The sequence below is a fragment of the Eptatretus burgeri genome, chromosome 4 (genome assembly GCF_056783735.1).
Source record: "Eptatretus burgeri isolate ZD-2024b chromosome 4, Ebu_testis_v1, whole genome shotgun sequence".
Taxonomy (NCBI): Eukaryota; Metazoa; Chordata; class Myxini; order Myxiniformes; family Myxinidae; genus Eptatretus; species Eptatretus burgeri.
Genome location: NC_140964.1, coordinates 28,562,443 through 28,579,942, shown reverse-complemented (window position 1 = coordinate 28,579,942; position 17,500 = coordinate 28,562,443). Strand labels below are relative to the sequence as shown.

The window sequence follows — 17,500 nt, the reverse complement described above, 5'->3', positions numbered from 1 at the left end:
TGGGCCCAGGGAGGGGGTAGGGGGTGGCTGTGAGGAGGGCGCTGAAGACCGAAGACTTCCCACAGAGAACGGACACTAATGGTGGCATGAATCAGACGTCGCAATAACCAGCGACTCGTACACCACAAATATCCACAACTTTCGCTTCTCACGACGGTCTTTCGCTCCGAATGGAATATCTCCCGGTGGCGAATGATTTGCTGATGGCACGAAATGGATCTTTGTATCCACGCAGACATTGTTCAGTTCGTGCGACTATTTTTCGAGATAATATCCAGGCGCGGCTATCCGAGCCGATTTGCTCGCGCTCATGTTGAAGCTTTAATAGTGCACATTTGCATCCTACCGTGCTGGCCTTGCTTATTAGCATCGCTACCACGTGGAGACCCGACGGCCGTCGTCATAGCGACTGGGATGATGCTCGGAGTGCCCGCTAGGTGGCGGCGTGAGAGCGACCGCGAGAACGCGTCGTTTCATTCGGCCCCGACCACTACCCACGCTCTCAGCACGACCCTCCCACCCCCTCCCCACATCTCTCTTCGATAGACCCACCCATAACCAAGGGGACCACCATTTTTGGTCCAGGGCTTTTACCGCCCGGAATTATTGGCTCTGATATCAAGATGAATAAAATTAACGGATTGACTCGGTGTTTATAAAAGCAGATTCTCTCATTGTTTTTGCAAAAAGACCCGCCATACTTCGGTCAGGTATTCAACAGAGCATCTCGGGTACGAGTGACGCCGTCATCGTTGCCGTCCTACCGAAGGATGCGCGGCTCGCTTACGGCCCTGTTGATGCTGGCATCTCCATATGGCCTACTCGAGTGCAGAATTCCTGGCCATCTCTCAATGCCCTTAAGGGTTCACGAGAATACCGTTTATATTACTCTTTTCTTTTCTCTCACTCTCTTCTGTTGATCCTTGGAATCCAAGAATGTCGCACTCTGGCCGAGTCTTTTTAATCCCAACCGCGCCAGAGGTCTCAAGCAATTTATTGGGCGGGCGGAGAAAAAACGCCCTGGGACGCCGAGAATCAGATTTCCCGTGACTGATGGACGCATCTATTCGCGTGTCTTCAGATTCCACAGGGCCATATAGCCTGCTTTCCCCACTTATTCACCATACTCAACCCCCCCCCCCCCCCACCCACACCCTGACTCCACCACCCCGTGCCTTTTACCCCTCCCCCATTCCCACCTTCGCGCTACCATGACCACTCCACAACCATTCCTCCGAATAACTCCATACTTTACCATTATCCTTTCCATCCAATCTATGACGTCAGTATCGGGCCAGTCAACCACTCGCTGCTTCCACCTTTCTCCCTCCTTTTGATCTCTCTCTGGAAGTCGGAACGTAAATGCGCCACGGCATTCTGAGAACGGAATGGAATGGCAGCGAACAAAGTCAAGGTCACTAGGCGTCTGATGGTCGCGATAAAAAAAACGTTTTCCAAAGCGCACCATCCTCTCCTCCCACCGTGAACTTCTAGCCTACCATCCCACGGGCTGTGAGAGGTTGTGGGGTGGGGGAGCGAGCAGGCGAGCTATATGCACAGATGCAAAATAATACCCGCAGAGGTTTTGTGGCTCAGAGGTAAAGGAGAGGAGGTGGAGGATGAGATTGCAGATAGTTTGGGGTGGGAGGTTTGCGGGGAGGAGGTGGGGGTGGAGGGGCTGAGACGGACAAAGCCTTCTGGCGATTTCACTCTGATCTTTACGGCTCACTGCCGCGTGTTTGCCATATAGCGAAGTTCAACCGCCAACTGTCCATTGACGCGACCGGGACCATGTACCGAGCGCCATTTCCAAATGAAAATGACGATTCCAAAAACTGTGACAATATTCTGATCTGTCTGTGTCTGTCTGTCTGTCTGTCTGTCTGTCTGTCTGTCTGTCTGTCTGTCTGTCTGTCTGTCTGTCTGTCTCTCTCTCTCTCTCACCCTTCCACCGCACACCCGCATCCCAAGCAGATAAAAAATAATTGAGATGTGAAGGACAAATGTGATGTAATTACAAATAAATAAGCATTCTGCACAACAACAAAGTGATTAATCAGAACTTTTTGATAACAGGGAGGATTATTATCCTCGTTTTAATTATAATTGGCGTCTGCCTTGCCTGTTCCATACAATATGTTGTTACGGACGCAGGGTTCGGGGATCACCACAAGAGGGACTTCTCGGACTCTTCCTCGACCTCCAGCCCTGTTGGCTGCCGCACCAGTGTGACCACTCCTCATTTTCATAAATGCCAAGGTGAGCCAATGAAAAAAGCCAAGAATTCACAAGGTTTTGGAAAAGCGATGATAATAGAAAACCTATACGCCAAGAAAACCTATAGAAAACCAAGTCGCCAAGGTGAACAACAAATAGCCAAGATCTTGTGAAAAAAGCCAAGGAGTGGTCACACTGTGCCGGACCGCTGATAAGTCTGCGGCTGTTGGGTTGTCAAGCAACTTTGGATACGGATTAATACCGGCAAACCTGACAGGATCCCCGCTCTAAAACGGGTTACCTTTTCCAGTGGTTTGGCAATGCCAATTGGGGTATGTACCCTCAGTGCGCACCCATTTATTTATTATGTATGACCGAGCACAGTGGAACTGTGAGTACATACTGCCTAATTGCGGAACCAATCAATGTGGCAGAACTTCCCGTCTATCTGTTCTTACGCGCTAGATTGAACCAATAAAGAGAATGAGACAAAACTGGCAGGATGGAAACAAACCATTTACCCAAATAAACAAACATGTATTTACAAGCATAATAATCATTCATGAAAGGCATATATTCAACAGGTACAGCAAACAATCAAGAAAAGGCACAAAAGAAAAGGTTGTAACCCTTAGCACTTATTCCCCTTCTACAATCTTACCTTAATCAGCCACACACAGGACATGGTGCCAGCAGAATCAAACCGAGGAAACATGGACAGGAAGAAAAGAAGATGGAGGGAAACCAAGGCATTGGTTCGACCTTTGACGCACAGCGGCATACATGGCTGATGTGTACCAATCCTGAAATAAATGAGGAATAAGGAGGGGCAAGGACAGCAGAAGGGTGTAGATGCAAGTGAGACAATGTGGGCGATGTATGCTTCGAGGAAAATGTGAGGTGTGCATGTAAAGCCTCGCCCGGAAGGGTCAAGAGGAAAGTTACCGACAGCTCTTTATAATTGTGATGCTCTTCGTGAGTCCAGCGAGATAAATGAACAATTATGTGAGGGATAGCAAGCGAAAGAAGTGTATGTCAGTAGGGTTGGGCATACCACCATACTTTTTTTGAAAGGAGCGTTTTTTATGGCCAAATTTCACGCTGATCATGAATCCGTTGAACTTTTTGACATAGGATGATGTCATAGGTTGGTAAAATGCAAAAAATTCAAAATGGCTGCCAAATTTACCCAGTTTTCAGGTAAAATTTGATAATTATGGCTTACTAGGGCATGTAACATTAGGGTTGGGCACACATCGACTTTTTCTCTGTTGTCCCGTTGAAAGGAATGTTTTTTTTTATGGCCATTTTTCACGCTGATCACGAATCCGTTGAAATTTTTGACCAAGGATGAAGTCTTACTAAGACCCTGTCTTACATGCTTGCGAGGGCATGTAATATTATTACCTGCCCTCGCAAGCCATAATTATCAAATTTTACTTGAAAAGTGGGTAAATTTGGTGGCCATTTTGATTTTTTTCATTTTACCAACGTAAGACATCATCCTAGGTCAAAATTTTCAACGGATTCGTGATCAGCATGAAAAATGGTCATAAAAACACTCCTTTAAACGGGATAACAGAGAAAAAGTCGATGTGTGCCCAACCCTAATGTCAGTTTGGAGCTATCTCCCCATGCTAGGAACCAAGCGGTTCATTTGCTTTTGCATCTCTGCCTTGTGTTCAATCAGCCATTGCACTGTTCTCCCAGCACTGTCTGGTGCAGATCGCCGTGGCTTCAGCGGAGACTTCAACGGTGGTCTCTCCTTCCTCAGCTCAAACAGGCAGGCAGGTTGTCTCGGGGTCCCAGCACATTTCAAGGGCCATGATCAGTCTGGCGTTCTGCCTTTTAAGCAGCTTGAGCAGGACAGAGACTTGGGGGATCAGAGTTCGTGGGAAGTGAAGTTTCCAGGATCACAGGTCATCGCTTGCCCTTTGACACGCAACAGCGCTCTCCCCATTGGTGCACTCACCAGCCAACGCCTCCTTTTTTGTCAATCATCCTCGAGTTTGATTACTTCCCCAAGTTGGATCTGCTTCTTTCTTAACGGTTTTTCCTGCCCAGCACATTTGGAAAGGCAGGGATGTTATCTCTTCCATTGTCTGCAATGTGGTTGTGTGTGGTATTGTATGAGAGGGTTAATAAAAGAAAGAAAGAGAATTTACGAATCGTGGGTTGTAGTGGGTAACTGCTACATACTTGAAGAATGTTAAATGGTAATTTGGGAAAGAGAGGGAACCGTATTGTACTGTGTGGTGCATGAAATGGCAACCACCGTATATAAGCCATGAATAAAAGAATATTTAAAGGAAGAATATAGGAAAAACAGGAGGAGTATAGAGGAGGAGGAGGAGGAGGAAGACCTACTGTGGCCCACACAACGCATATACCTCATTTCCCTTAAACAATAGGTGGCAGCCGGGCTGGGCACATATACTAGTGATATACCAAACTGATTATGGAACTCTTACATGTCATGGATGTCCGTTCACCCGGGGCTGGTTCCATAACCATCAAAATATGTATGTGGGCGTGTGTGTGTGTGTATGTATATATGCGTGCAGATACATAAATGAAGAATGAGTGAGCAACCTACCCCACAAGCAGCAACTGGAGATACTGAACCTGGACTTATTCTACTGCAGACGTTGAAGAGGTGACATAATTTCTGTGTACAGGTTGCAGCATGGGAAGCTCAGGTTTCCAGTCAATCATTTTTCACACTTACAGCAAACAACCACAAGAGGACCCCATCTAAAATTGTTTTATGAGTGCTGTAAGTCTAGACTGGAAGTGAGAAACAATTTCTTCAGCCAGATTCATCAATGATTGGAATGGACTTCTACAAAAAGTTATTTAGGCTGTTCATGTTAGTTCCTTAGAAAATCGTCGATCTGTATTGGTGGAACCAGAGATTTCAGACTGCTAGTCCTTAGCGTATGCAATACAGGCATTAAGTTTTATAGAACCCAGACATGTCGATCTGGATGATGACAGGACTACATCTACTTTCCCATACTCTGATGTGATATGATGTGAGTTGTATGAAGTGATTTATGTGCATTCCAAGACTCCAAGCTCCATCACTCTCCCAGCTGAGGAACTCTTCTGGGCAAGAGAGTGAGACCCCACTGGCTGGCTTTTGTTTCCGGATATTTTAGTTTACGGACATCCTTGTGAATGTTTTTTTTTGTTGTTGTTGTTGGAATTGTGACTTTGAGTTGCCTCAGTGTGCAAAATATTGAATGGAATATTATTCAGTTTTAGTCATCACATTTGAGGACATATCTACCAAAGAGAAGTTTCAGAATAAAGCAATTATACTGATTCCAGGGACAAGTAAACTAAGCTATGAGTAGCAGCTGGAGGGGACATGATTTTTTTTACACGAGAAAGGAGGCGGTTACAAGGGGATATAATAGAGATGTTTAAGATAATGAAGGGTAGGTTATAGACAACATAAGTGCAGAAGTTTTTTGGGAGAATGGACACTGACAGGACAAGGGTCATAGTTGATGAGTAATTAGAAGAGGAGAGTTAGGACAGTCGTAAGATGGGGGTCTTTCACTCAGTGTAGTAAAATGCATGGAATAGTCTCCCTGTAAAGGTAGAAACAGGAAATAGTTTTTAAAATTAGTTGGTTCGGTATCTAGAAGTTGTGTGGAGAGGGAGGAACTTAGATATTGACAGGGTCGCACAAGCTTCATTGGTCTAATGGCCTTTGAGTGCATTGAAGTTCCTTGTAGTTTCTTCTAACGTTCTGCTGGTACCTTGAAAGTATGAAAGATTTATATGAGGGAGTGGTTAGAAAGAAGTTTACAGATACGAGCAACGAACCTGTCTGATAGGTTAATTCCCCCACTTCTGCGATGTCTATTGTGTATTTTATGATTTGTTAATTCCCCCACACCAGCCTCAGTAGTGTGATGGTTTGAGCATCTGCTCTAAGTCTGGGAGTGGAGTTTGTGTATTACTTGCTGGAAAAAAAAAGTATAGCCTGTATATTGCAAGATTATTCTATCAATGCTTGCGTGGTGTAGGCCCGATGTCTAAAGGGGTCTAACGGGTCTAATTGTCTCCAGGTCAAAAGAGTCAAAGGGGTGTAAAGGTCTAGAGGAGTCTAAAGAGTATGTTCCAATTGCAGTTAGGGTCTAAAGGGTTTAAGGGGTTTTAAAAGGTCTAAATGGGTCTAAAAGGTCTAAAGGGCATGATCCAATAATAGTTTGGGGTCTAAAGGTTCTAAAGTGTCCAAAGGGATACTCGAATGGGGTCTAAAGGGTCAAAAGTTTCCAAAGGGTTACGAAAGCGTCGAAAAAGACCTAAAAGGTACGTTTCAATAGTACGTAATTAATAGACGAAGTCATGGTCAAATAATACCTAATTATACTTTTCTCATGGTCCAACTCACGTTCAAACAGTATGTAATTATTTGACAAACTCAGGTGGGTCGACTGACGCTTCACCTCAACGAGGATTCACCGTCCACCCATGTTTTTTGGTTTTATAATATGAACAGATATCAAGTCAATTAGATGAAAATTGACGACCTTGACCTTTGACCTATTGACTTCAAAACACAAGGCTTCTAGCTTGTGACTATCTGTAGGCAATTGACATACAGACAGACAAACAAGCAGACAGAATAACAGATCAGACCAACCAATGTACTTGCCAATCTTCAATTTCACACGTAATAAACATAAACTAGCCACCAGTCTTGACTATGTACACAAAAAAAATTACATGTATGTATGTATGTATGTATGTATGTATGTATGTATGTATGTATGTATGTATGTATGTATACACTTCTTGAACTACGTGTACATGTGTGTGTATATCCAAAAAACTAAATGTCAGTGTTTATCAGTCAAGGTGTGTGTGTGTGTGTGTGTGTGTGTGTGTGTGTGTGTGTGTGTGTGTGTGTGTGTGTGTGTGTGTGTGTGTGTGTGTGTGTCCATAAATTCAAAACCATGAAAGTTTGCATGCATACTATAGGGAACTCCTAGGGAGTACATGAGTGAAATTAGATGTTTGGGTTAATTAAAACACCCCTTTTTAAAAATAATTAACTGCCTTAATTAATTATATCCTTTATCATGCGCATCCTCCGACACCTTGCTTTTGATGGTGACTTAAGGCACATCCTCGGTTTGCTCACTGGGGTCTTAATTCGCCATTTTGGCCGGCCTGCTCAACAATGCTTCGAGTCGGAACAGGCCGCAACGGTTTATTAAAGATAAAGCACTCAAAAATGTTTTTTTTTTTCCACTTCCCTCACACATATCAGCGATTGCCTCATCTACATATGTACGAATCGTGGTAGACATCACTTTTGTAAGTGCTACAGTTTTCAAATTATGAGCTTGGGGGCTTTCATGCATTACATTATGTGATTTTTCACGATCTATTTTCAGGGACTAATTCAAATATTTCGAAGAAATGTCATTTGAGTTTGGAGGATCGGATCATGTGGACGAAATAACTTGAAATCTTAAGTGAAATCTGAAAATGTGAATAAATCAGCAATGCTCAGTTTTTTGCAGGTATGTGCCGTTACCAATCAGCTTGCTATCGCTTACCAAGCCAGTTGTTCCTTATCAACCATTTCATTGAAGTGCTTAATTGAGTGCTTAAGCCACTTGCCGAGTGCCCGACAGTCAGTAGCAGTGCAGTTTGTGTCCCGATCTGGCAGTTGCTATGAGCTAGAGGTACATATGGGTAGATTTGTATCAGTAAAGGGACTCTCCGTGGATGTGTGCGCATGCCTGCATGCTTGGTTACTGGTGCCGTGGTGGCAAAGTGATGATGGGTGGTTGAGGTTTTAACTTTTAACCTCAGCAACGCATGAGTGATCATGTTTTCCTTTGCCTTCTTCACTGCTTCTAAAGCAATTGGTTATTTTACATGAATTTGGTGTGCTTTATTAAAGTGATATGGTTTCTCTTTGTGAGTTTCAAAATAAAATATATTTGTTAACACCAGATTTCTGAGCCGATTGCCGTATTCACGCGTTTTCTAAGTTAGAGCCAATTTTTTTTTGCACCCATCACACAGAGCTGTTTTAAAGATTAATGATCATGCACATCTCCTTGAAATGGCTATAATGCAACGTTGTTTTTAGCTCACATGGAACGTAGTTCCAGGAAGTTTATGGGATGGCGCGCCATCCGCATGTCTGTCAGTCCAACCACAAATACTTGCAACTTCTTCTCTGAAACTACGCATAAGATTTGAGGAAAATTTACCACAACGTTCATCACCATGCATGTGCCAAAGTTTGTTCATGGCATTTAAAAAAAAATTGGGCCCTGAAGGAGGTCTACGGGTGTTGCCGCCCCCCCCCCACTCCCAAAAAAGTATTTGCTTTCCTTTCTGAAACTTCACCTGCAATTCTGATGAAACCTGACCAAAACCTTCATCACCCATGATGTACCAAAATTTGTTCATGGCATCAAAAGAAAATCAAGGTCTGAGGGGGTCTACGGAGGGAGTTTAAGGGGGGGTTCCCCCATAAAGAGGTATTTGCTTTCTTCTCCAACACTTAACTACACACACAATTTCGATGAAACTTGATTACAAGTTTCAACACCCATGATGTACAAAAGTTTGTTCATGACATTGGAACTATCGGGGTCTAAGGGGTTGTAAGGGGGGTTGCCCCCCAAGATATGTATTTCCTTTCTTCTCCAAAACTACACACACAATTTCGATGAAACTTGACCACAACCTTCATCACCTGTGATGTGCCATAGTTTGGTCTCGGAATTAAAAATAAAATCCACATGCATTTACTTTTTTCTCTGTTACATATTTTGTGGGTCATCCATGCCTTCCAGTGGTTCCCTGATTATCTTATCCAACCGCTGCCAGGTGAGTGCGTAGGGGTATTGCCCCAATGTTTAAAGGTTTATTCTTCAAAAAAAAATCAGAGCTGAGAAACCATGTGACCTATGATATCATTGGTGGATAACTTTTTGTTCCTTATTGCTAGGCTATCATACCTGTAAAGTTTCGCTTTGATCTGTTCAGCCGTTTCAGAGAATATTTTTGAAGGTTTTTATTTTAACAAAAAATATGGCTGCCGAACCACGTGACCGATGATGTTATCAATTTTTCCCCCCCATACAAGTTAGCCCTAGATGACCCTCAAAAAATGCTGTGACTGATCGGATAAAGCATTTGACGTATGAAATTATGATTTCATCCTCAAAAAAAAAAAAAATCACCCTTATTTCCCCATGGGAAGTACTTGACATGTGCCAAGTTTCAATTTTTTTCCACGGAGTGGTTTCAGAGATACAGAAGTCCAAAGTTTTTCCTTTTTCAACATGGCTGCCACATCACGTGACCTATGACATTATAATTATCATTAAAACATTCCACATTAGTCGTCGCACCTATGGTGAAAATGTTGTATTAATCAGGGAAGCAGTTGCAGGGAGAACAGAGAAAGTTTGCACAGATGTATGGACGGATGGCCAACCCGAAAATATAATGCCTCTGGTGACTTTGTTGGGGAAAGCAAAAAATATTGCAAATTCATAATTAACTTAATCAAACAGAACCAAAAAAAATGGCACTTCATGTGACTCAAAATGCAATGTAATTAAATATGCAATTTAATGAAATAAACAATATTTAAAGTGTGCTACAATTGCTACAACGAGCAGAGTACCTGTCTTCCGGGTAATATCGTTCCAAGCATGCAACACGTTCTTCTGACGCATATCTGTTTGAGGATGGTGTGCAACTGACACAGATTTTGAAGAAGAAACCTTTAAACATAGGGACAATACCCCTGGGCACTCACCTGGCAGTGGTTGGACAAGATAACCAGGGAACCACTGGTAGGCATGGATGACCCACAGAATATGTAACCGAGAAGAAAGTAAATACTTGTGGATTTGTTTTTAATGCCGAGAACAAACTTTGGTACATCATGGGTGATGAAGGTTGTGGTCAAACATGTTTGAGGATGGTGTGCCTTCACAGAGCATCTGACAGCATTGTAAAGGCAAAACAAAAACAAAAAAACCCCAGGTTACGTGCATAAAGCAAAAACATACCTTCTGCTTATAATTCAAAACACCTCACTGCACAGGAAAATGTGGGGACAGAAATACTGCACTGTAAAGGGTGGGGACTTGTAATACCCTCTCCCACCTGGAGCGGTGTGACACCCATCCATTGGGACCATACTCTGTGCAGAGCATTGGTGCTACCTCAGCAGTCTCCTTGGCTATTGAACGCGTTCCTGGACGGGTCGTCACTCCAACACAGTATACCAGCATGCTGGCACTCATTTTTGCTGACCACAGATGGAAAGAAGGCAAAGTCAACCCCACCTGGTATTAATTCAACAGCCAAGTGGGATTTCAACTCAGCATCCTAGGATACCAAGCCCACCACCCCAACCATTAAGCCAACACAAGGCATATGCGGTGCGACACGATATACATATTGTTTTTTGTTTTTTTGTATACCTTGTCGAGGCTCGTGTGAGAGCTAACAACGCACAGCAAGGGGGCATGAGACAAGAGAGGTGGGAGTGGGAGGGACAAAACAGTGGGGAACAGACACATTAGGAGATCTGTGGAAGGGAGAGGGATGGGACGGGGAACATGGGGAATAGAAGATGGACATTACAGGGACTTTCAGGAAGGAAAGCAGGAAATTTGAAGGAGGTGGGCCTGGGTGGATTATCGGGGGTAGAAAAGATCGAGGATTTGGATGGGGGGTGATAAGAAGTGGTGGTGAACTGCTGTTTTGAAGGCCTGGAGGGAAGAATTGGAAAGAATAGAGTGAGGGAGTTTATTTAGAGGAATGAAAAAGTGAAGATGAGCAGTGATTCGTGATTTTGGTAGTTTTACCAGAAGGGGGTTGTTGGTGGACCTTGAGCGCCCTGTGGAAATGTGGAGGGGACAAATCGCAGAGAGAGCAGGGGGGCAAGGCTGGAGAGGAGACGGTAGAAGACAGAAAGACCACCGAGCAACCTGCAGTGATTGAGTGAGAGGTCCAAAGACTCAGCCTCATTGCGGGAGATGCCAATGATCCGAAATGCCTTGGTTTCCACTGCATGAAGCCGAGAAAGGTGGGAGGCAGGAGCAGCAGCCCAGAGGGGAGAGCAGTACTCCATCAGGCTACGGACAAAAGCTTTGTAAGTGGTCAGGAGCTCAGGAGGGCCGAGGAAGGACTTTGCACGACGGAGGATTCCCAGTCGGCGACTGGCTTTGGAGGCGAGGTTTGAAATGTGGCTTTCCCAGGAAAGGTCATGGCAGATAGTGAGACCCAGAAGCTTGAAAGAAAGGACTTCTTCCAGAGGATTGTTGAGAAAGTGGATGGGGGGGTTTCTAAACGGTCCTTTCGAAGAGACAAAGTGAGAGTGTGAGATTTGTCCGGATTGAAAGACATGTTCCACGTGTTGGACCAGTTTGTGATTTTATCCAGATCTTCAGTGAGCGAAGAAGCTGCTGCTTGCCGGTCTGAGGGATGACAGATGGTACGGCAGAGGGTGGAGTCATCAGCAAAGAGATATAGAGGATTTTCCAGAGAGTCGGAGAGATCATTGATGAAAACCAGAAAAAGAACAGGGCCCAGAACGCTACCTTGAGTAACTCCAGCCTGGACAGGAAGGGGGGATGAAAGAACTCCATTTAGGGCCACACGGTGACTGCGACACAGAGAGGAAATCTGCGAGCCATGAGTGGAGATGGCCTTGGATACCATGGGAAGAGAGTTTGGTGAGTAGGGCAGCGTGCCAGACCGTGTCAAAAGCACATGATATGTCCAGGGATACGGCTCGGATTTCCTGTCTGGCATTGAGGACCTCCATCCATTGTTGGGAGAGCAGAAGCAGCATATCCAGGGTAGAGTGACCTGGTCTGAAACCAAATTGATGATCGGAAATCAAGCCATTGGAGAAGAGGAAGGATTTCATGTCTGAAGCGATGATGATTCCATAACCTTGCTGATGATTGGGAGAAGGCTGATTGGTCTGTAGTTGCAGGGATCTGTTTTTATACAGGGCAGTGATGTTTGCAGATTTCCAAGCAGATGGCAGATGACCTTGAGCAAATGAGAGGGTGAATAGAACAGAGAGACGGTGAGCAAGAGCAGAACAGCAGGCTTTGAGGACACGTGGGCTGATGCCGTCTGGACCAGTTGCAGAATCTGAGTCGAGGTTTGACAGCAAGCTCTCCACCTTGTCAAGAAAAAAGGACACAGAGTCCAGGGACAGTTGTGTGCAACTAGGTAAGGTGGGTACAGAAAGTGATGGGTTTTGGACACAAGATTTAGCCACAAATACCGAGTTTAGGCATTCAGCTTTTTCACGTGCGGTATCAGCAGTGCGGCCATTTGAGGTCAGGGAGGGGATGGAGGGGGAACATACACCAGAAACAGATTTTATTAGACGCCACCAGGATTTTGAGGAGGGAGAGAGATTTGAGAGTTCAGACTTGAGATTAGAAAGATGTTGTTTTCTGGCTCTCCTGAGGGTAGATACACACTTGTTCTGAGCTTTATGGAAGGAACTGAGATTACCCTCAGTTGGGTTTGCTTTACATGAGGCAAAGGCAAGTTGTTTCAGGACAACTGCCTCACCACAAGCTTCAGTAAACCAAGGGTGGGAGGAAGGGTAGGACAACTGAAGACGAGAGGGGATAAATATGTGCATGAGGGAGAGCAAGTTTCTTTGAAAGAATTCCCAGAATGAGTTGATGTTGGAGAAAGTAGCGATAGGAGACCAGTCTATAAGTTTGATGGCTGCTTGCAGACCCTGCCAGTCGGCTTGAGTGAAATGCCAGACTCGATGGCGGTGAGGTGGTTCTCTGATAATAGCCAGAGAGATGTCCACTTTGACAAGGACATGATCAGAATAACCGATTGGAGCAAAGGAAGAGCAGCAGATATTGTCAGGAAAATTTGTCAAAATCAGATCCAGAAGAGATGGAGTACCATTGGTTGAGATCCGGGTCAGGAAGTTGACTGATTGAGTCAGTCCCAATGAGTCGCAGAAAGCTTTTGCTGAGGTGCCATGACAGGTGAGAGAGGTACCCACACCGAGCCAACTGGCATGATGACAATTGAAGTCGCCACATAAGAGGAAGAGAGAGTTTGGATGAGAAGATAGAAGATGGTCCATGTTTTCGGATAGTGAGGTGTATATGGAGTCATCACTGTTCGGTGGACGGTACAGTACACATATAAACATGAAGTGGGAGTGGAGGGGAAGCCGTAGCCAGAGGTATTCCTGGGGGTGTGGGGGAGTGAGTGCAGTGCATGGGGAGTGAGGAATAGAGGGTTTGATGAAGAGAGCAACTCCTCCATCAGGACGAGGCTCAAGGCGCTGTCACATCTTGACGATTTAGCCAGCAATGGCAACGTATAAAAATGTATGTAAAATGTTGGCGTACGATGAAATTTTGATGTTTTTTTTAAGTTTTGGTCGTATGCATAACTTATTAGTAACGGGCACAGAACGTTTCGTTGTCTTATAGATAACTTATACCAACGAATGCTTAGCCTGTTGTTGGCGTTCACAACCTATGCCCAACGATAGTTTAACTTTGGCAGAGCGCGCTGCACATATCGCCGACGAACTCGTGGCATAGCCTGTTAAAAACCTGCCGCACGCCGATTTAAATCATAACCGCCTGAGAATCGGAAGTGTCAACATCGCAGTCACACCTTGACGATTTAGCCAGCGTTTGCCGACCTATGAAAAATTTGCCGAACCAAGCTGGCACACGTCGAATACGTTATGGGTAAGTTGTGTATACTTTAAGAGCACGCTAAAAAATGATGAAGTATGCTGTCATATTTCGTGGTACGTTTCGAAAAGTCGTGAAATTTCAAGCATGCTGAAAATTTTACGACGTACTCGCCGTATGGCTCACGCGTTCCGCTACGCTGGTAATAAGTTGTAGGCACGTTACGCGATCGTTGACACGTCGACACAAGCTCCTTGTAAGTTATTAATAAGTCGAAACACGTCGAGGTAATGTTTAGCGTACCCGGAACTTATTTTCTCCGTCAAGGCACATTTTCTTTTTTTCTCCTTGGCTCCGTGAAGGCACGTGATGAAATATCTGAAGTTGTTGCTGCTGTTGTTGTTTTTTTGTTTGTTTGTTTGTTTGTTTTTAGTCTATCACGAATTTTAAAATATATTCGGACATTTGCTTTTAAGTTTCGACGTCGACGTGACAATTTCCTCAAACAGTAAATATTCACAGAGGAGGAACTAAGAATAAGACATGAGCAAACTGAAGAGGCAAACGGCACGTGACAAAATATCAGAAGTTATTGTTGTTGTTTTTTTTTTAACGCTGCCAATACGCCATTATACGGTAGCTGTAAATTAGAAACACGTTCAGTAAGTTCTGTGGTCGTCCGGAAGACGTCAATAAAATACGTCTACATAAGTCAATATGCGTTGGAGGTATGTTACACAAAGGTTCAAAGCACGTTACTCATAGGTTAGAAATAAGTTTTGGGTACGCTAAGCATTACCCCGACGTGTTTCGACTTATGAGTAACTTACAAGTAACGTGCCTCGATGTGTGTCAACGATCGCATAACGTGCCTCGACATGTGTGCAACGATCGTTTAACATGCCTACAACACATTACTCATAGGTTATAAATAAGTTTTGGGGACGCTCATCATTACCTCGATGTGTTTTGACGTACGAGTAACTTACAAGTAACGTTGTCGACATGTGTCAACGATCGCATAACGTGCCTACAACTTATGGCCAGCGTAGCGGAACATGTGAGTCATACACTGGCATAAGTCGTAAAATTTCAAGCATGCTAAAATTTGAGGACAACCGCAAAGTACAACGATGAAAGCCAGTGTACTACGACGTATGGCAGTGTTTTTCAGCATGCTCTTAACGTATACCAAACTTACCCATAACGTATTCGACGTGTGCCAGCGTTTTAGACAAATTTTTCATAAGTCGGCATACGCTGGCTAAATCGTCAAGGTGTGACAGCGCCTTCAGGTCTGTCATACCGGAGGAGGGAGTAACCAGGAAGAGATACTTGGGAGTCAGACACGTCTTGGGGGAGGAAAGTTTCTGTTGGCAGATTATGTCTGGTTTGTCAGTGGCAACCTGTATGGAAAGATCTGAAAGGTTTGAGTGAAGGCCCCGGATATTTGAGGTCCACACTTTTAAAAAAGAGGTAGGGGAGGAGGCTTTGGGTGCAGGGGGTGGGGGGGAGGGTAAGACAAGGGACGAGGGGGGAGGTAAGGAGCGTTGGTGGAAGAGAGTGGGCGATTCCAGAATAGCTAGGGGAGCGGGCTGAATGAGGAGGAGAAAAGGCTCTGTGGTGCTGGGGGAGAAGTGGGACAAGAAAGGGGGAAGAAGGCAGTTGAGGATTTGAGGAGGTAGAGTGAAGAGATGGAGGTGAGAGGGCAGTGGAAGGAGGCAGCTTTGTGGATGAGAGTGGGGGAAACTTTGAGAAGGATGAGTGATGAAAGGTGGGACAAAGGTGAGGGGGGAATTTTTGAGAGAGGTGAGAGGGAGACTTGGAGGGAGAAGAGTGGGATGGTTGCTTTAAGAATGAGAGAGAGGGGTGCGTTGGCACTGAAGTTGGAAAAAAAGAATGGTTGATGGAAAGCGAACATTCATGGCAAACTGGGGTTTTAAAAAGTTTTAGGTCAGAGATGCGATTTAACACAATTTTTGATGAATGCAATAAAGGCGAATTCAGAGAATGGAGAGAAGAAACGCTGTAATAGTTGGATTTTTTAGGCAAGGAATGAAGGAGAGGTCGAAATGAGAGCAATCTGTTAAAACAGCAGAAGAGTAGTGCATTATGAAACAGTAAAGAGTACCACATGTGTAAGAGAGGAAGATGAAGGTATAACTGAACGATAAGATATCGTTTTTGTTATTATTATTAACGAGCCGAAACCCCATCACAGACGGATTCTGTTCATTCAACCACCCTCACCAGCTCACCCACACTCGAGGGACATGGACTGGACAGGGCGAGCTTGCCCCCTCCTACTCATCCCCCGCCCCTGCCGCATTCCCCCCCGCCTTCAATTTGCTTACCCCCGCCCAAAAATTTAATTACCCAGCCCCGCCACCACCTCTTCACTCCCCGTCCCCCGTCTCTTGATTCCCCGCCCACTTACCCCTGGGCCTCCGCCCCCTGTCCACCCCCTCACACTCAACCCCGCCTAATTCACCCCAGCCCCTGCCCACTCAACCCCCGCCCCATTTCCCCCCCCCCATCTCCCGCTTTCAATTTGCTTAACCCCGCCCCAAAATTTGCTTACCTTGCCCCCCGTCTCTTCATCCCCCGCCCCCGCCTCTTCACTCCTCGCCCCCGTCTCTTCATCCCCCACCCCCGCCTCTTCACTCCCTGCCTCCGTCTCTTCATCCCCCGCCCCCACCTCTTCACTCCTCGTCCCCGTCTCAACAAAAAGTGTTTATTCTGCTTCAGAGTTGAAAGTTGACTTGCCACTATGTGCGTTGCATTCTTACAGGTACGAAGTCTCTTTCAGTCCAGGTCACAGTACCGAGAAAAACGTGACGCGACCGCGAGGAGGAGCACAAAATTGGTCCTTCAGTATTAATATATAGAAGATGCAATGTTTCTTGTTACATTTTTTGTGTGAAATTCACGTTCTGAGGTAGTCAGCATGTGCAGAAGAGGGTTTTACATTGCAGACGCAATTTTCGAGGAGTGGAATTACACCTCTCAGCGGTAACGGTCTGTCGACGACAAACGTAATGACGTCAGCGAATGACCGATGATGTAATGACGTCCTGACGCCACTCAGCGGTGATGTCACACATCGCCATGTAAACGAATGTAAAACGAAAAGTGTTTATTCTGCTTTAGAGTTGAAGTTTGACTATTGCCACTATGTGTGATGCACTCTTACAGGTACGAAGCTTCTTTCAGTCCAGGTCACAGTACCGAGAAAAACGTGATGCGACCGCTATGAGGAGCACAAAATTGGTCCTTCAGTATTAATATATAGATGTTTGAGAGTGTTTTCAACAGATTAGGTCATGGAAGTGTTGTTGAAAAAAATCGAGGAAGAAGAAGAGGAAGAATAAGAGGAAGAAGAAGAGATGATGAAGAAGAAGAAGCAGAATCAGGAGAAAGGTAGTGGGTTTTTTTGTTTTTTTTAAGATAAGAAATAGAGAGATTAGTTGGGAGAAATGGGGGACGCTAGGAAAGTGGGGAAGAGAGAAATTGAAGGTAATGGGAAGAAAAAACAAATAAAACGATCGGACACCGAGGGGAACCGGTAG

The 17,500-nt window shown here is 44.9% G+C and overlaps 1 long non-coding RNA gene across 1 annotated transcript in view; it reads right to left on the bottom strand.

Annotated features, from left to right (window-relative positions):
- LOC147027697 (uncharacterized) overlaps nucleotides 1-17,500 on the bottom strand; it is a 308,214-nt gene that overhangs the window by 85,655 nt on the left and 205,059 nt on the right. Inside the window, exon 2 of the long non-coding RNA XR_015057220.1 lies at nucleotides 2,879-3,020. This is a non-coding gene — a long non-coding RNA (uncharacterized LOC147027697). The remainder of the gene's footprint in view (nucleotides 1-2,878; nucleotides 3,021-17,500) is intronic.